Source organism: Hypanus sabinus, chromosome 9, assembly GCF_030144855.1.
Source record: "Hypanus sabinus isolate sHypSab1 chromosome 9, sHypSab1.hap1, whole genome shotgun sequence".
NCBI lineage: Eukaryota > Metazoa > Chordata > Chondrichthyes > Myliobatiformes > Dasyatidae > Hypanus > Hypanus sabinus.
The window spans coordinates 14,263,345-14,282,450 of record NC_082714.1 but is presented as its reverse complement, the minus strand read 5'-3'; the positions used below and the strand labels follow the sequence as shown (position 1 = coordinate 14,282,450).

At 41.6% G+C, this 19,106-nt stretch overlaps 1 non-coding gene across 1 annotated transcript; it reads left to right on the top strand.

Moving 5' to 3' along the window:
• Positions 1-5,032: 5,032 nt before the first annotated feature.
• LOC132400142 (U6 spliceosomal RNA) lies at positions 5,033-5,137 on the top strand. The gene has a single exon (XR_009514176.1). It is a non-coding gene; the product is annotated as a U6 spliceosomal RNA (small nuclear RNA).
• Positions 5,138-19,106: the final 13,969 nt, after the last annotated feature.

Genomic DNA, 19,106 nt, shown 5'->3' with positions numbered 1-19,106 from the left:
TGTTAGTTTTTTATATATACTGATCTGATGTCATTTCATACTTGGACAAGACGGCAACCATCTCCAACCATCCCTGTAGAAGGGCCAGATAGCTGAGCTGGTAGTTAAGCATGCCACATTAATTTAATGAAATCACTTTTAGTCTATGATCTTCATCTTTTTACAATTCCAGAAAGAACGGAGAGGAGAAACAGGGAACTGTAATTCACTTAGCCTACCATACAACATCGGGAGTAGGAAGAATACACTCAGAGAGATAGAGTCGGCATGATTGTGCAAAAGTAAAGCTGTTTGGGGCAAATTTATTAGTGTCTTTTGAGGAATTAACTTTGTGTGTTAGATCTTGATAAGTTTTTTGGAAGATAAGAATGATGCATAGAACTTGACCTTCTTCAGCCCATCACCCCTACTGGGGACAACAGCTTGCCAGAGTCCTTAGTCCTGGACCGATAGATCGGGGATCAGCCCTGTGGTTTCTGCTTCCACTTCATGACTTCCCCAACCTTTTTTATGCCATCGACCCCTACCTTAACTGAGGGGCCCATGAAACCCTGGTTGGGAACCCCTGTTTTAGACAAAGATCCTTCTTCTCCCAGGTCTTTGGAACTTCTGCTGGCATTTCTGTAGCTTTGGGTTTTTATGAGGTGGGGTTGCTAGTCCCACGCCCAACTCTCCTCCTTTCACAGCCAGGCTTGGGGCCGTCCATGGTGGAGTTATAAAACCTGTTGCTTATGATCCATAAGGCATAGGAGCAGGATTGGGCCATTCAGCCCATCGAGTCTGCTCCACCATTCAAATCATTTTATTAAATATTAGAAGGCCAAAGGAGATCAGGTGAGGAGCATGGTGAGAGACAAAGGGGGGAAAAAAGAGCAGAAGAAGAGGGTCTAAGGAGAAGGCCAGACAAAGGTGGTTTGGTCTTCTTGTACCAAACCATGGATTCTGTTAAAATTCCAACAGACAACAGTTAATCAATTCAATAGTCAGATTTAAATAGTGTGACAACCACCACTGAAACCAAGAAGATTCCAGAAAAATATAGAGGCAACTGAAACCACTGAGAAACTCACTGAACAATTATATGAGTACAAGTGTTTATATAAAATATAAACAAACATAGGAAGGATAATCGACAAGGAAATAACAATCCAAGGCATGGTTAAAGTGAGAGATCGGTGGATTGTATTTAGATGTCCAAAAATGTATTTGGTGAGGTATAAAATAAAAGTTAAAGGCTTTGGGTACTAGAATAGACGAGGGAAAGAAAATATAAAATAACAAGCTGCAGCTGGAAATCTAAAATAAGAACAAACAATGCTGGAAATACTCCGTAGGCCAGGCCTTATCTGTGGGAAGAGAAACAGGGTGAAAGTTTCAAATTGAAGACCTGGGAAAGACACAAAAGAAGCTCACTAAGCTACAGCAAAGATAGGGGAATGAAAGGGGTTGTTTCTGACAGGGATAAACCAGGGTAATTGTGGGGGTAAGCTGAAATTGATGGGTTTGAATGCAGACAAAAGGATGAAGGAGTTGCAAGATGCAGAGCAGGGCCACCTGCCCAGCCAGTCTGACTGGGAACGTCCTCCACCTCTAGAGAGAAAAAGAAGTGAGGGGGAGCAAGACAGTAAATATGCTGACTCAGCATCAGAGACGGACATAGAACATTACAGCTCACTAGAGGCTCTTTGGTCATGATCTTCTGCTAACGTTCTAACTTGCTATAGAGTCAAACTAGTCCTACCCTCCTACATAGCCCTCCATTTTTCCATAATCCATGTGCCTATCTAAGAGTTTCTTGAATGCCCTAAATATATGTATCTGCCTTTACCACCATGCCTGGCAGTGGATTTCAAAGTTCAAAGTAAATTTATTGTCAGAGTACATATATGTCACCATGAGGTTCATTTTCTTGTGGGCATACTCAATAAATCCATATTGGGATAATAACGATAACAGAATCAATGAAAGACTGCACCAACGTGAGCATTCAACTGGTGTGTAAAGCAATGAACTGCACATACAAAAAGAACATGAGGTGAAGAGTCCTTAAGAGTGAGTCCATTGGTTGTGGAAACATTTCAATGATGGGGCAGGTGAAGTTGAGTGAAGTTATCTCCTTTGGTTCAAGAGCCTGATGGTTGAGGGGCTGTAACTGTTCCTGAACTTGGTGGTGTGAGTCCGAAGGCTCCTGTACCTTTTTCCTGATTACAGCAGTGAGAAGAGGGCATGACCCAGGCGGTGGGGGCTCCTGATGATGGATGCTGCCTTCCCGATTCAGCGCTCTGTGTAGATATGCTCATCGGTGGGGAGGGCTTTACCCATGATGGGCTGAGCTTTATCCACCACTTTTTGTAGGAATTTCCATTCTGTGTAAAAAGAAACTTACCTCTGCCATCCCCCTCCAATCACCTTGTGTACTCTTGTGATGACCATTTCCATTCTGGGAAAAGTCGCTGGCTGCCCATTCTTTGCCTGTTATCACCTCATACAATTTTATCAAGTCACCTCTCATCCTCTTTTGCTCCAGTGAGAAAAACCCCAGCTCAGTCAACCTGTCTTCACAAGACATGCTCTCTACTCCAGGCAGCATTCTGGTAAATCTTCTCTGCCCCCTCTCTAAAGCTTCCACATCCTTCCTATAATGAGGAGGCCAGAGATGAGCACAATACTCCAAGTGTGGTCCAACCAGAGTTTTATAGACCTGCAACATTACCTCACAACTCTTGAACTGAAACCCCGGGCTAACCAAGGCGAACACGTCATACGCATTCTTAACCACCCTATTACCTTGTGTTGCTGATACAGACAGAGAAATCAAGTTATCCTAAGTTGTAGAGTTCTGCAATGTACCTAAAAGGAAGACAATGTTCCTCAAGCTTGCATTGTGCTTTATTGTAAACAGGACAGAAGTCCATATTAGACCAATATGCTGGATTGCAATGGAGAAGGAAAATGATGGGGAACAGAAAGCCCAAGGCTGTCTCTGTGGACTGAACGCAGGTTTTCCTCCAAATATTCACCCAGTCTGCTACGATTTTCTGCAGGACCAAGGAGAACTCATTGTGAACTCTGAATGATAGACGATAGATAGATGATCAGTTTGAGGTTGTCAAGTAGTGATCAGGAGTTTGCCACGTGGAACAATGTGGAGATCTCAGCACTTATAAGCTTTTGTTTGTGACTTCGATGAGAGGTCCAAGTGTAATATATTTAGCTTTCAGAATCGGATTTACTATTACTGACTTAGATGGCAGGAAATTCATTTTTGCAGCAGCAATTGAGTGCAAAGAGATAAAACTGCAGAACGAAACAGTGTAAAACTAAAAGGTAATGTTCATGGATTCATGGACTTCTCAGAAATCTGATGGCAGAGGGCAAGAAGCTATTGCTGAATCACAGATACAAAGATAAATGGGAAATTAAGTAATGAAAATAAAACAGGTCATGCTCTCTTCTCACTGCTGCCCTCAGGAAGGTGGTACGGGAGCCTCAGGGACCCCCAGCACCCCGGGCACGCTCTCTTCTCACTGCTGCCCTCAGGAAGGTGGTACAGGAGCCTCAGGGACCCCCAGCACCCCGGGCACGCTCTCTTCTCACTGCTGCCCTCAGGAAGGTGGTACAGGAGCCTCAGGGACCCCCAGCACCCCGGGCACGCTCTCTTCTCACTGCTGCCCTCAGGAAGGTGGTGCAGGAGTCTCAGGAACCCCCAGCACCCCAGGCACACTCTCTTCTCACTGCTGCCTTCAGGAAGGAGGTGCAGGAGCCTTAGGTCCCACTCCACCAGATTCAGGAACAGTTATTACCCTTCAACCATCAGGCTTCTGAACCAAAGTGGATAACTTCACTCACCTCAACGCTGAACTGATTCCATAACCTTCGGACTCATTTCAATGTCTCTACAACTCATGTTTTCAATTCTATTTATTTATTTTCTCTCTCATATTTATCTTCTATCTCTATCTATATTTATCTAGCTAGTTTTTGCAGTTTGTTTTCTATGCACATTTGTTGTTTGTCCATCTTTGTGTGGAGTTCTTCATTGATTCTATTGTGTTTCTTTGTACTTACCATGAATGGTGACATAACTGTACTTTGATAATGCATATACTGTGAACTTTCAACAGTGAGTTTGCAAAGAGGAAGACTGGTCTGGAGGTGGAGTGGGGTGGGAGTGGTGAAGGTAAATGCCTAATATGGTACAACATGGAGGAATGTAAGATTATCCACTTGGAAATAAAGGAAGAACAGAAATTTATTCAGTTGATCAAGACTAATAATCAGAGGATCTGATTGTTCTTAAACAAGAAACATAAAGTTAATGTGTAGGTACAGCAAGTAACTAGGAAGGCAAATGGGAATTTTGGATTTATTGGAAGATAGTCGGAGAATTGATGAGATCACCGTTGGAGTGAGACAGAGCACTGCTTTCTTTACTTAAGTAAAAATATTTTTAACATGGAGACAGTGCAAAGGAAGTTCATTAAATTTATTGCTGGGATGATTTTTTTATCTTTCAACAAAAGATCAAGCAGGCTGGATGTCTACCATCTGGATTTTAAAAGAATGAGAGAGATTCTTAATGAAATATCTAAGATTCTTACATGAAAGATGTGGAGAGGATGTTTCCTCTTGTGGGAACATCTCGAACCAGAGTTAGGAGTATCATGCTCCAGTTTCCTCCCACAGCCCAAAGGCGTACCAGTTAATCAGTTAATTTGTTATTGTAAGTTGTCCTGTGATTAGGGTAGTGTTAACTAGGTGTGTTTCTGGGCAGTGTGGCTTGTTCGGCTGGAAGGGCCTGTTCTGTACTGCATAGAGGGGGGAGCCTGCTCTCCATATCTTACTGCCACAGCTTGCTCATTGACTTTGACACAGACAGCTAGGACACAATATCCATGGTCAACCCTGACCAACAAATGTCCTTACCTTGCATTGCATTTCTATGTTCTATTGTGAATGCCTGCAAGAAAACAAATCTCACAAATGGAGACACATACGCGCTTTAATAGTAAATTTACTTTGAATTTTGAACTCGCTTTGGCAGCATATATACTAAAATTGGAATCATACAAAGAAGATTAACATGGCCCCTGTGCAAGAGGATGTAACTAAACACATTGATGAAGGTAGAGTAGTAGATGTAGTGCATATGGATTTCAGCAAGGCATTTGATAAGGTACCCCATGCAAGGCTTATTGAGAAAGTAAGGAGGCATGGGATCCAAGGGACACTGCTTTGTGGATCCAGAACTGGCTTGCCCACAGAAGGAAAAGAGTGGTTGTAGATGGGTTATGTTCTGCATGGAGGTCGGTGACCAGTGGTGTGCCTCAGGAATCTGGTCTGGGACCCTTACTCTTCGTGATTTTTATAAATGACCTGGATGAGGAAGTGGAGGGATAGTAAGGGTTAGTAAGTTTGCTGATGACACAAAGGTTGGGAGTGTTGTGGATAGTGTGGTGGGCTGTCAGAGGTTACAGCGGGACATTGATAGGATGCAAAACTGGGCTGAGAAGTGGCAGATGGAATTCAACACAGATGAGTGTGAGATGTGTAAGGTCAAATATGATGGCAGAATGTAGTATTAATGGTAAGACTTTTGGTAGTGTGGAGGATTAAAGGGATCTTTGAGTCCAAGTCCATAGGACGCTCAAAGCTGTTGCGCAGGTTGACTCTGTGGTTAAGAAGGCTTACGGTGTATTGGCCTTCATCAATCATGGGATTGAGTTTAGGAGCCAAGAGGTAAAGTTGTTGCTATATAGGACCCTGGTCAGATCCCACTTGGAGTACTGTGCTCAATTCTGGTCTCCTCACTACAGGAAGGATGTGGAAGCCATTGAAAGGGTGCAGAGGAGATTTACAAGGATATGGGGAGTATGCCTTATGAGAAGAGGTTGAGTGAACTTGGCCTTTTCTCCTTGAAGAGATGGAGGATGAGAGGTGACCTGATAGAGGTGTATAAGATGATGAGAGGCATTGATCATGTGGATAGTCAGAAGCATTTTCCCAGGGTTGAAATGGCTAACACGAGAGGGCACAGTTTTAAAGTGCTTGGAAGTAGGTATAGAGGAGATGTCAGGGGTAAGTTTTTTTTACGCAGTGAGTGGTGTGTGCGTGGAATAGGCTGCTGGCGATGGTGGTGGAGATGGATACAATAGGGTCTTTTAAGAGACTGCTGGACAGGTACATGGAGCTCAGAAAAATAGAGGGCTATAGATCAGCCTAGGTAATTTCTAAGATAAGGACATGTTTGGCACAGCTTTGTGGGCCGAAGGGCCTGTATTGTGCTGTAGGTTTTCTATGTTTCTATGAACTGTGTTGCCTATCGTACTGCACCATGTCCAGTTATGGAGCAGGGTGCAGTCTGCATTCACTTCCTCACTTTGCACCATGGAGACATGGTGTGTGTTTAACAACTCCGTTCGTTTACCTAAGGTTGCTGACCCTGTAAAACTACAGTTAAGCAGTGGCTTTAATAATGTTGCGAATTATTTTTATAGTGTCAGAGAGCTTAGACTGAAATATATGACCTATCAAAGACTGTTGGAGCACTTGAGGGCAAAATTTCAGGATCTATCACCTACTTACCAAAGAGTGTTTACTCCATCTCAGAGAATAACTCTGCTAACTCTGAGAAAGGGAAAGGGAAATCTGGGCAGGAGGCCAAGTTCAAACCAATCCACACACACACACACACACACTTAGTAGTCACTTTATTAGGCACCTCTTGTACCTAACAAAGTTGGCTGCTGTGTGTATGTTTGTGGTCATCTGCGGCTGTAGCCATCCACTTTGATGTGTTGTGCGTTCAGAGAAGCTCTTTGGTCATAGACCTAAGATCATAAGATATAGGAGCAGAATTAGGCCATTTGGCCCATCGAGCCTCCTCCATCATTTAATCATGGCTGATCCAATTTTCCTCTCAGCCCCAGTCTCCTGCCTCCCCCCCCCACCCACCCACCCTTCATGCCCTGACCAGTCAAGAATCCATCTACTTCTGCCTTATATATACATAAACACTTGGCCTCCACAGCTGCCTGTGGCACAGAATTCCACAGATTCACCACTCTCTGGCTAAAGAAATTCCTCCTCATCTCTGTTCTAAAAAGACGCCCCTCTATTCTGAGGCTCTATCCTCTGGTCTTAGACTCTCCCACCACAGGAAACATCCTCTCACATTAACTCTTCTCAAGGCCTTATATCATTGATAGGTTTCAATGAGGTCACCCCTCATTCTTCTGAGTTATATTGAGTATAAGCCCAGAGTCATCAAATGCTCTCCATATGATCAGCCATTCAATCCTGGAATCATTTTCGTGAATCTCCTTTGAAACCTCTCCAGTTTCAAAACATCGTTTCTAAGATAAGAGGTCCAAAACTGCTCGCAATACTCCCAACACAAAAATTGCTGGAGGAGCTCAGCAGGCCAGACAGCATCTATGGACAAGAGTGTTCACTCCTTTCCATCGATGCTGCCTGGCCTGCTGAGTCCCTCCAGCATTTCGTGTGTATTGCTTGCATTTCCAGCATCTGCAGATTTTCTCTTGTTCACAGTACTCCAAGTGAGGCCTCAACTGGGCTTTTTGAAGTCTCAACATTACAGCCCTGCTTTTATATTCTTCTCCTCTTGAAACAAATGCGAACCACTGCGTGCTACTGTTGTAATGCATGGTTATCTCTCTCAGATGAGCAGCTGCTCTGATTAAATGATGGACCAGTAAACCAACTATCCACTGATTGTGTGTGTGTGTGCATTCATCACCAACATCATCATTATGTGACATGTCATGTGATGTGGGCAATCATGACCATGATATGTTCTTGACAATTTTTTCTACAGAAGTGGTTTGCCATTGCCTTCTACTGGGCAGGGCCTTTACTGTCAGTGGTTGTATAACCAGGACTTGTGATGTGAACCGGCTGCTCACACGACCAGCTACCACCTGCTCCCATGGTGTAACATGACCCTGATTGGGAAGCTAAGTAGGTGCTATACTTTGCCCAAGGGTGACCTGCAGGCTAGTGGAGGGAAAGAGTACCTTATACCTCCTTTGGTAGAGACATATCTCCACCCTGCCACCCAATATATATAATTTTGTCCAGCACTGTGCAAAAGTCTTAGGCACATGTAAGAAAAAATATCTTAAAGCGAAGATGCTTTCAAAAATAATGAAATGAAAAGTTTCTAAGTATCAAAAAAGTTTACTTTTTCCAGTCTTTCTCCTTCTATGTCCACGTCCAGAATAGAAAGTACATTCATTACAAATATATATTTGTTCATGTTGGAATTATCCCATCTTTGAGCAAATTTTGTCATTCATTAAAGCCTCGACTGATTGTATACTCCCACGTCACTTTGCAACACCATACCCATAATCCTTTGTTGTACAGAGCTCTATCAATCCATTGTTTTGAATAAACAGAGGAAACAAGGACAATGTACAATTAAGGTTTTTAAATGCGTATGTGTATCAACCATTCAAAATTGCCTTTTGCATTGGTTTTGCTCTGTGTAAATTTGGAAATATTTTATGCCTGCTGCTGGCCAAGATGGTGACATAATGGAGTCTGCATGTCTATGAATTGTAAATTTAATAAAATCAAATGATGACGGGATTCCCCACATTTATGTGATACCACTAAAGATTCAAAAGGGTATTAAATTGGCTGGAAAGAAGTCAGTTGTTAAAAACTTTTAACAGAGGTGTTTAATTTGGCATGCAGAATAAGATAAGTTTGTAGCTTGAAGTCTACATTTGGACATAAAATGCCTAGTGATGTTTGAAGCATTGGTAACAGTCATTTTACTAAATTGCTCAGTATTGGCAGAAAGATTAGAAATTCTCAGTTTGACATATCTTGCCATGATCACTGCAAATTATTGTACAGTTACTTGTGTGCTCTACGTTAGGAGCGTGACTGCAAACCAAATTCTTGGAGTTTATGTGTTACATTAAGTCAGTAGTCAGAGTTGAAGCAGAAGTTGAAATGAGATTATGCAGGCCTAATTTAGGGAAATAAATGAAATTAATTATCCTCATATTAGCAATTGGCAATCACTTTCTAAGGGACACAGTGAACTAGCTAAATGTTATGGGTACAGCCAAGTCCATCACAGGAAATCCCCCTCCCCACTAGCGAGCACATCTACAAGTAACGCTGCAGAAGAAAGCAGCATCCATGACTCAAGGGCCTCCACCATCCGGGCCATGCTCTCCTCTTGCTGCTACCATTGGGAAGGAAATACAGGAGCCTTAGGTCCTACACCACCAGGTTTAAGAAGAGTTATTATCCTTCAACCATCAGTCTCCTGAATCAATGTGCATAACTTTAGTCAGTTCAACATTGAACTGATTCCACAACCTATGGACTCACTTTCAGCATCTCTACAAATCATGTTCTTAGTATTATTTATTGTTATTATTTATTTTGTATTCACACAGTTTTTCTTTTGCACATTGGCTGTTTGTCCGTGTTTGTATATTTTCATTGATTCTATTGTGTTTCTTTATATCTACTGTGAATGCCCACAAGAAAATGAATCTCTGGGTAGTATGCGGTGACGCATTTGATAGTAACTTTACTTTGACTTTGAATAAATTTGGTATAAAATCCCAGGAAGTTCTATAACTTATCTGGGCTTGGATTTTGCCAAAAATCACATTTCCTTATAGTCAGTGTCTGTCATTGACAGCTCAAAGTGGAATCCAAAAATATTAAATTAAAAAATGGAATTGGATGTGCTATTGCTTTCTTTATGTGGGAACTGTGGAAATCATGCAGATAAAAGTGAACTGAGATGTGGAACATTTTGCAACTCTTCAGTCCTGACAGCAGAACGGCGTGGAACGAGTTGCTGATATAAATCATTCTTTCATCTCTTTTTTGGTACCAGTTTTGAATAAGTCTGTGGTAGATTGAAAGTTTATGTCTTTACTCAGTTAGTTATTGATCTTGGCTGCAGAAAAATAATCTTCAATGCATAATGTTTTCAACCTTTCTTATTACCTCTTTTTAATAACAGCACATTTTTCATTTTTATGTCATCCCACAGGAGATATAGCAGCAAGGCTGACTATTGAAATAATATATTTGTACTTAATGAGAGACTACATTTATCTCCAGTAATCTGACATGTTTAGTTACAGTTAGGTGAGGTAACTAAGTAGACCTTTGGTTGAAGATTACAACAACAGTGACCCAAATTTCAACTTGATGTTTTAAAGAGTATCAACATCCTCAGTAATGTTCACAAAGTTTATAAATCATTGAATGTAAGACCATAAGACATTAGGCCATTCGGCCCATCGAGTCCGCTCCACCTTTCCATTATGGATGATCTATTATCCCTCTCAACCCCATTCTCCTGCATTCTGTCTGTAACCTTTGGTGCCTTTACTAATCAGGAGCCCATCGACCTCTGTTTTAAACATGCCCAATAACTTGGCTTCCATCGCCATCTGTGGCAATGAATTCCTCAGATTCACCACCCTCTGGCTAATGAAGTTCCTCCTAATCTCTGTTCTGAAGGGATATCCTTGAATTCTGAGGTTGTGCTTTCTGGTTCTAGATTCCCCCATGATAGGAAACATCCTCTCCATGTCCACGCTGTGTAGACATTTCAGTATTTGATAGGTTTCAATGAGATCCCCTCTCACTTTTCTGTACTCCAATGAGTACAGGCCCAGAGCCATCAAACACTCCTCATACATTAACCCTTTCATTCCCAGGGTAATTCTTATGAATCTTCTCTGAATTCTCTCCATGATTTAGTTTTAGATTTCTTCTCTGCTGCTGCTAGTTCTGATAGAAATCCCTGATTGTCAAACTATAAACAACCCGTGCAACACCACATTAACAAATACTATCTGTAGTCAGGGCTAAGATATGAATGCATTTCACATCTGTTTGGTTTTTGAGAAAACTCAAGTTGTTAAAACATTCAATAACAGACAAATAGGTGAGTGAAATTGCTGATTTGAAATATTGTTTCTCAGATCCTGCAGGTTTTGTCATAAATGATTGCTAAGAGAACTGTAAATGCAAAAAGAGATGAATCTTAAACAACACACACAAAATGGTGGAGGAACTCAGCAGGTCTGGCAGCATCTATGGAAAAGAGTGAACAGTCAACATGTCAGGTAGAGACCCTTCTTCAGGACGGAGAAGGAAGGGGGAAGATGCCAGAATAAAAAAGTGAGGGGAGGGGAAGGAGGCTAGCTGGAAGGTGATAGGTGAATCCAAGTGGGTGGGAAAGGTCAAGGGCTGGAGAAGAAGGAATCTGATAGGAGTGGAGAGTGGACATTAGGAGAAAGGGAAGAAGGAGGGGACCCAGGGTTAAGTAGTCAGTAGGTGAGAAGTGGTGGAAGGTCAGAATGTGGAATAAAGGGGGGAGTGTGAAATTTTTTCACCAAAAGGAGAAATATATATTCATGCCATCGAGTTCCCATATGGAATATAAGGTGTTGCTCCTTCACCCTGACAGTGCCCTAATCTTTCCACAAGAGGAAGCTATGGATTGACATGTTGGAACGGGAATAGGAATTGGAGTTAAGATGTTTGGCCAGTGGGAAGTCCTGCCTGAGGCGGACGGAGCAGAGGGGCTCGATGAGGTGGTCCCCAATTTGCAATGGGTCTCACTAATGAAGAGGCTGCAGCAAAAAGAACAGTTATTTATTTATTTATTGACATACAGCATGGAACATGCCCTTCTGTCACGCTGGCCAGCAACCCACCAATTTAATCTTAGCCTAATCACGGGACAATTTACATTGACCAATTAACCTACCAAATGTTATATTTTTGGAATATGGGAGGAAACCAGAGCACCTGGAGGAAACCCACACATTCACGGGGAGAACGTACGAACTCCTTACGGGCAGTGTTGGGAACTGAACCCGGGTCACTAGTACTGTAGAGCATTGTGCTAGCCAATACATTACCTTGCCATCCCAATACACAATGGACTACCCCAGCAGATTCACAGGTGAAGTGTTACCTCACCTGGAAGGACTGTTTGGGGCCCTGAATAGAAGTGAGGAAGGGGGTGTATGGGCAGGTGTAGCACCTAAGCAACTTCATTTTTCTTCATTTTTATGAAGTGTCAATAAATCGGGTAAATTCCTTGCTACCTTGGAATGCCTGTTTTCAGAATTTGGATTGTGCTCATTTATATTACACATCCCCATCATCATTTAAGATGATATAAAATTTAAACAATAAAAAAAATTGCTATTAAATTAGTATTTTATCTTGATAATGGTCATATTTTTGAGCAAAGTGGGTGAGCCAATTAGTTGTTAATCTCTATGTGGTGAACTATGTGCCTGTCTGGACACGCCCCCTGCTGACTGCTCCTGTGGCTCCTCCCACAGGCCCCTGTATAAAGGCGATCGAGGTCTGATCCTCTGCCTCATTCTCCAGGATGTAATATGATGGTCACTCACTGCTGGTTCCTTCTTCAGTCAATAAAAGCCGCTATCTCGCCTTACGTCTCAGAGTGAGTTATTGATGGTGCATCACTCTACCTTCAAAGTTACCTTGGAACAAATGAACAAATATTTAAATGGGTCAGATTTCATGATCTTCAGGCCTAGAAAACCATATTGTGGCAAGGATTCATAATCTGTGTCATATAGTACAGAAACAGTTCATTGAGTTCACACTGACAATCAAACATCCATTTACAGTGATCTTACTTTATTCTCCCCTCATTCAATTCCACTCATCTATACATTAGGGGCCATGTACATTGGTCAATTAACCTACCAACAATTTTAGGGAGGTGGAAGGAAACCAAAGCTTCAAACTCGCAATTCTAATTAATAAGTTCTAAAACCTGGGCCTCCGTACCTTCCTCTGCAACTGGATCCTTGACTTCCTCAATGGGAGACTACAGTCTTTCACTGTGGATTAGAGATGATCTCCACTCCCTGACAATCAACATTGGTGCATCTCAAAGGTATGTGCTTAGTCCACTATGCTACTCTCTCTACATCCATGATTGCGCCATCTCAAATGCCATCTACACATTTGCTGATGACACACCATCTGTAAATTTGCTCACAACTATCGCTGGCAGAATTTCAGAGAGTGATGAGGAAGTGTCCAGGAGTGAGGTAGGTTTGTTGGTTGAGTGGTGTCACAGCATTAACCTTGTACTCAGTGACACTAAGACCAGGGAACTGACTGTGGACTTCAGGAAGGGGTCATCGAGGGAACACACACAAGTACTTATTGAGAGATCAGCGGTGGAAAGGGTGAACAGTTTCAAGTTCCTGGGTGTCAACACTTCTGAAGATTTATCCTGGGCTACGTATGGACGCCATTACAAAAAAGGCAAGGCAGTGGCTATACTTCATTAGGAGTCCAAGAAGATTTGGAATGTTACCAAGGACTCGAAAATTTCTTCAGATATATTGTGGAGAACATTCTAACTGGTTGCATCACTGTCTGGTACGGACAGGCCACAGCACAGGATTGGAAAAAGATGCAGAAAGATGTAAACTCAGCCAGCTTCATCATGGGCACTAGCCACCCCAGCACTGAGGACACCTTCAAAAGGTAAGGCCTTGAGAAGCAGGCATCCGTCATTAAGGACTCTCATCATCTAGCACATGCCCTCTTCTCATTGCTGCCACCAAGAAAGAGATACAGGAGCCTGAAGACACACACACATGTTTTTAATAATAAATTCTTCCCCTCTGCCATCAGATTTATGAATGGACAATGAACCCATGAACACTACCTCACTACTTTTTTTCTCTCTTCTTGCATACGTATACAGCTAGAATGCCAAAGGATTTTACACAGTACTGTATTTGTCAATGTGGAGTGGAGAGTGAGTTTATAAATTTGGCATGAGTGAAGGTTGTTGGGAATGGCGAGGGTGGAGTGCCATGGGAGGAGTTTGGGACAGTTGGCAGAAAAGGAATGCCAGGGGTGGGGGCAGACATGCCCAGCCCTGAGAAACCATGTAAGGTTATTTGATTTCAAACAAATTGTTTATTGATCATTACAGAATGTCTCTCTGGTGCTTCCCACTCCCTCTCCCTCCCTGACACTTTTCCCAACCCATCTTTCCCGCTCTCCCTGCATATATATATATATATATATATATATATCTGAGAATTTTGTGCCGTACTGTATATATTTCTTAAAGTAATTTATAATTTTTAAAATTATAGCAAATTGCAATGTACTGCTGCCACAAAAACAAATTTCCTGGCATATGCCAGTGACATTAATTCTGTTTCTGAGCTGTGTCAGCAACTTTACAAACTGTGACACTCCTTAAAACATGAGTTGCCAGCCGAGCCATATTAACATCACTTTCAAAATGCAGCAATAAAAACAGCTCTGATTCAATAATAACTCTTATCACTGGTGAGGAAGAGAACATGCAAAATGCTGAATTAGATTTTTGGTTGCCCTTAACCTTTATCAGAACAAACCCAATTACACCAATAAAACCCATTGTGTTGTAAAGTGGTCAGAAAGTTACCGATCTGAGGTACTCATTATGGTTGTATAGTCTGACTGAAGAGCCGAATGGTCGAAAGATTTGAACCTGGTGGTGTGGGAATTCAGATCTCCTGCCTGGTGGTAGCTGCTAAAAGATGGCATGGCCTGGATCATGGGCATCTTTGATGAAAGGTGTTGCCTTTCTGAGGTGGCATTTCATGGAGATGCTACTGATGATGGTGAATTTCAATTTCAATTTCACAAGTAGGTAGGGTTGTAAAAGAGAGATTTTGGCCCTTGGCTTTCATAAACCAAAGTATTGAGTACATGAGTTCAGATGTAATGTCAAAATTATATAAAATGGCGAGACCAAGTTTGGAGTATTCTGGTCACCTGCCTGCAGGAAAGATGACAATAGGATTGAAAGAGTACAGAGAAAACCTATAAGGATATTTGTGTGTTTGTAAGGATATAGATTATCCGGCTGGTGGCGCAGTGACATCAGCACTGGACTCGGGAATGGAGGTACCCGGGTTTGAATCCAGTTGGGCTGTTCCCAAGTACGCTTTCCATCCGTGCCGGGTTGAGTGTTGAGCTCGCAACTCGACCTTGTAAAATAAAGAAAAATACTGCGAAATGTCTGTGTGAGGAGTGGTGCGCCACACAGTCTTTCGTTCCGCGTAAGGCATGAAAATGCCCGACGCTGGCCTCTCAGGCCTATGTCGACATCATCATCATTAAGGATATAGCAGGAATTTGAAGACTGGAGTTATGAGGAAAGTTTGAGAAGGTTAGGGCTTTATTCCCTGGAGTGTAGGAGAGTGTGGAAGATTTAAGAGAGGTATACAAAATCATGATGGGTATAGATAAATTAAGTGCCGGCGGGGATTTTCCACTGCTGTTGGATGAGATAAGAACTGGTAGTCATAGGTTAAAGGCGGAAGGTGGTATATTTAAGGGGAACCAGAGGGGATCATTTTCACTCAGTAGGTGGTGAGAGTGTGTAATGAGCTGCCAGCAGAAGTGATGGATGTTGGTTCAGCTGTAACATTTAAGGGCAATTTGGATAAGTTCATGGATAGGAGGGGCATGGAGGTTATTGTCCAGTTGCGGGACTAAGTAAAATAACAATCCAGCATGGACTAGATGGGCCAAATGGCCTTTTTCTGTGGTGTGGTACTCTATGACTATGACTACCTAATCACTAATAGTTTGTCACAATAGGTCAACAGCAAACGCAATCTCAATGGCTCTCCACATGGCTTTAGACCACCTAGACAATACAAACACCTATGTCAGGATGCTGTTCCTCAAATGTAGCTCAACATTTAATACCATCATTCCCACAATCCTGATAGAGAAGTTGCAGAACCTGGACCTCTGTGCCTCCCTCTGCAACTGGATCCTTGACTTCCTAACCAGAAGACCACAATCTGTGCGGATTGGTGATAACACATCTTCCTCGCTGACGATCAACACTGGCGCACCTCAGGGGTGTGTGCTTAGCCCACTGCTCTACTCTCTGTATACACATGACTGTGTGGCTCGGCATAGCTCAAATACAATCTATAAATTTGCTGACAATACAACCATTGTTGGTAGAATCTCAGGTGGTGATGAGAGGGCATACAGGAAAGAGATATACCAACGAATGGAGTGGTGCCGCAGCAACAACCTGGCACTCAACCTCAGTAAGACGAAACAACTGCTTGTGGACTTCAGCACATACCAATCCTCATAGAGGGATCAGAAATGGTGAGAGAGAGCAGCTTCAAGTTCCTCGTTGTCAAGATCTCTGAGGACCTGACCTGGTCCCAACACAATGATGTAGTCATAAAGAAGGCAAGATGGTGGCTATACTTTATTAGGAGTTTGAAGAGATTCGGCATGTCAGCAAATAAACTGAAAAATTTCTATTGTTGTACTGTGGAGAGCATTCTTACAGGCTACATCACTGTCTGGTATGGAGGGGCTACTGCACAGGACCAAAAGAAGCTGCAGAAGGTTGTAAATCTAGTCAGCTCCATCTTGGGTACTAGCCTACAAAGTACCCAAGACATCTTTAGGGAGCAGTGACTCAGAAAGGCAGTGTTACCATCAGGTAGGAGGTACAGAAGCCTGAAGGCACACACTCAGTGATTCAGGAACAGCTTCTTCCCCTCTGCCATCCGATTCCTAAATGGACATTGAATCCTTGGACACTACCTCATTTTTTTTAATATACAGTATTTCTGTTCTTGCACGTTCTTTCTTATCTATTCAAAGTACGTAATTGATTTACTTGTTTATTTATTATTATGTTTTATTTTATTTATTATTATTATTTTCTCTCTCTCTCTCTCTGCTAGATTATGTATTGCTTGAACTGCTGCTGCTAAGTTAACAACTTTCACATCACATGCCGGTGATAATAAACCTGATTCTGATTCTTTTCAGAGTGCTCTGTATTCTATGTCAGAGTGCAAAACATTGAAACATCTTCAGTCTTGCTTAAACTCAATTAAGATATATTGACAACCCATGTTAAACTAGACCAGATGCAACATCTCAAAATAATGGATTAAGATCTCTGGGATGTGAACATGACAAATAAAGAGTTGTTATGACAAGAAAAGAAATTTCAAAAATGTGGAGGGGTATTACTGGGAGGATTGGAGCAGGATTTCCAATCCCAAGCAAGAAGGTCAAGCTGAAAAACTTGGAAATCAGCAAATGTTGGAAAGGTAACTGATATTAACAGCAATGATGAATGAAAAGACCAAAAGTAGAATGAACTTTTCTTTCTTAATGTTATAGCAACTTAAAAATGTTTAAAAGGCTAATTATTTAGACTGCATTGAAGTGGCTCTATTGCTTAATGATGTCCCAGCAAATAATTTAAGTTTACATCGGTTTCAGACATCTCTGTACTTCTGCTTTGGGTAAATATGCAATCTGTGATATTTTGGAAGCTTCAAACTTAAGTACACCTACAGCACTTCTCTATGTGCAGTTAAACTTAATATCTATTTCCAAAGACAAAGAAGTTACAGAGCTATTGTATTTTTTTCCAGAATTTAGCAATTATTTTTTCAAATGATGACTCTAAAAGCGAAAGAAAGAGACATGATATAAAGCAGTTATTGAGGAAGGAAGGGAGATGAATATTTACACCCAAATTGAATATACTCTTTCGATGTCTTTGTGATTTGGTGTTTTGTATTTTGTGCTCTTCACTCGTTATTTTTCCTTGCCATTTGTGCAATTTGTTCTTTTATGCATGTTGTGGCTTTGATGTTTTCCTTTAAACGGGTTCCATGGTTTTCTTTGTTTCATGGCTGTCTATGGGAAGACGGATCTTAGCGTTGTGTACTGCATACAGACTTTGGTAATCAGTGCACTTTGACTCATACTTTAATGGCAGTTTTCCCTTTGTCTTATATTCTGTTCAGTGATTGAAAGTAGAAGAGTGGAAATATTAAATAAAAATACTTGGCAGGTCGGGCAGCATTTGTGGGGAGAAAACACAAGTTATTGTTTCAGCATGTTGATTTTTCATCGAAATTGGGTAAAGTTAGAACTAAAATGGGTTTTAAATTGCAGGAAATGGGATGGGCGGCAGAGAAAAGAGGAAATGCTCTCACAGCACCACGCCATTTGAGATGAAAGAGTAGCCCTTTTAGCCTTTAATTTCCCACCATACAGGGATCTAACCCTCCACCAGAGTGAAATGGTAATCTACTGTACTTTGTCAGATTTAGCATTTTATTTGGTACATGATGCAGTCTCTGTATTGGCAAAAAAAACCAAAGATTAAATCACTGCTTTGGAGAGCACCTAGTAGGGAAGGCAAGGCCTGTAGTGAGGTAATTGAGTCTCTTCAGAGCATTTTGAGTGACATGAAATATTTTTTGAGTGAATAGACACAGGAACTTTGATTTTTGGACTCATTGAAACCCACCATTATTAATTCGTTAATCTGCACATTGAAAATCAGACAAATGAATGTGCCAAGCTTCTTTGATAAATGTTGGCTGTCAATGTTTAAACCTACTACCGTACCCTGAAAGTCCCTGGAGTGAATTTTAACCAAGGATAGTTATTACCCTACAACCATCAGACTACTGACTTCAAACCCCAATTCTGAACTATTTCCACAACCTACACATTCACCTTCAATGATGCTTTGATCCATTTTCTCAGTATTATCTTTTACTTGTTTTTTTAAATTTAATTTTGCACAATTTGTCTTCAGTACATTGGTTGTTTGTCAGACATCGCTGAGGTATTATTTTTCATAAAGGAGATGAGTTATTTACTTCAAACTTTCTGCATTTTCACGCAAAGAGTTGAACTGCATATGCATGTAACAAGAGCTGTATAACTCATCTCCTTCTACATTAGGCCACAAACTTATCAATCACCCCTGCTGTGGACCACCTGGAGGTCCAAGATGCTCTCGATACATGCAGGTGCAGTTCAACGCTGAGTGAAAATGCAGAAGGTTTGAAGTAAATAACTCATCTCGTTTTACCTTAGGCCACAAACTTATCAATCACCCTTGCTGTGGACCACTTCTACAAGGAAGGGATCCGTATGCTCCACGTCCGCTGGACTAAATGTGTACATGTAGGAGGGGACTATGTTGAAAAATAATAAATGTGCTA